Source organism: Sorex fumeus, unplaced genomic scaffold (assembly GCF_029834395.1).
Source record: "Sorex fumeus unplaced genomic scaffold, SorFum_2.1 ptg000043l, whole genome shotgun sequence".
NCBI classification, from domain to species: domain Eukaryota; kingdom Metazoa; phylum Chordata; class Mammalia; order Eulipotyphla; family Soricidae; genus Sorex; species Sorex fumeus.
In genome coordinates, this window is record NW_026606100.1 from 37684042 (window position 1) to 37685669 (window position 1628).

The window sequence follows — 1628 nt, forward strand, 5'->3', positions numbered from 1 at the left end:
CCTCTTCCTTTTTTCCCCTGAACTTTATATACTTGCTGGGCATAAAGTCATCTTATGCCACATGCAATGTAAGAGCTTAACCTCCTGTTCTCCCTTGCCCCAAAATTGTTTCTTAAATAGGTTTTAAAACACTTTATGAGGGTCTGGAAAAATATCATAGTGCCAACCTGGGTTCAATCCCAGACATGACATATGGTTCCCTAGCCTGATCAGGAGTGACATTGAGGACACCAGATGTGGTCCTACCTCATCTGACCCTCCAAAATCAACTTGACAAAGATTTAGTATATTTTTGTTTTTTTTTTAGGGGAGCCAAACCCAGCAGTACTCACGGCTTACCCATGACTCCGGATTTGTACAAGTGCAAGGCAAACACCCTCCCTGCTGTATTATCTCTCCAGTATCCACATTAACATAATTTTAAACAGCTAAAAGCCTTAGCCTCAGAATGACTGTAGCCCCCTTTAGGCTCATGCCTGAGAAAACTAAAGACTAACAAATTAATTTGCAGTTCTTCTTAAAATCTAACTTGACCAGGCCTCCAATCTCTAAATCTATGCTCATGGCAAACTCGGATGAGTTTCCAGATATGTGAACTTAATCTCCTTCCTAATTTGTATAATTGCACTGCTAAATTTTTCACCATTTCTACTTTCTGTGTACTTTTTTCTTTTTCATAGCAAAATCAAACCCAGAGCATTAGATATGAAAGACATGTACACATCACACTGTCACTGAGTTATATGTAACTAACTAAGCATGGCTAAATATGCATATATATATATATTTGACTTTCTCATTCTCCCTTTAAAACGAACAATTATTTCTGCACAATGCACAAATCAGAATAGAGCTCAGGGTTTTTCCCTACCGAAGTACTAGATAAAATCTCTTTTTATTGCATTAACTAATATCCTGTTATATTTGTCTTTGACAAGGTTCAGTAAAAGAACACTTTCCATAAAGAAGAGGATGTTGGGCTTGCGAGAAAGATGCTTCATAGTCATGTACAATGAAGGAGGATTCTAAGGTGGGTGATATTGAGAACAGCAAGATGATGTTTGCCCAGAAGTGCTCTCAGTGCCTACCGTAGAGAAGGGAGGCAAGCACAAGCTCAGGCCCAATCTCCATGGTGTGTTTGTCATAAGATGGGTCAGGCCCCTGAATTCTCTTATTCTAATGCCAGCAAGAACAAAGGCATCACCTATGGAGAGGACACACTGATGGAATATTTGGACAATCCCAAGAAGTACATCCCTTAAACAAAAATGATCTTTGATGCCTATTAAGAAGACCGAAAAGGCAGAATTGATAGCTTATCTCAACAAAGCTATTAATGAGTAATAGTTAGCACCACCTTATTTATTATGAAACAAATGTCACATGATTTTTTAATAAATATATTCCATATTTAGGAGGAACGAGCCCACATAAATAACCTAAACTCATAGCTTAAGATCTTGGAGAAGGATCAACAAAAGGAGCCCAACCCAAACAGGAGGAAGGAAATAATAAAACTCAGAGCAGAGATTAACGAGATGGAAACCAAAAAGCAATCCGAAAGATAAATGCTTGCCATGTATGAAGACAATCCTCAAGGGTTCAAGGTACCATACATATTGGGATGG

The 1628-nt window shown here is 38.3% G+C and overlaps 1 pseudogene; it reads left to right on the top strand.

Annotated features, from left to right (window-relative positions):
- Positions 1-1012: 1012 nt before the first annotated feature.
- LOC130029428 (cytochrome c-like) lies at positions 1013-1344 on the top strand (annotated as a pseudogene).
- Positions 1345-1628: the final 284 nt, after the last annotated feature.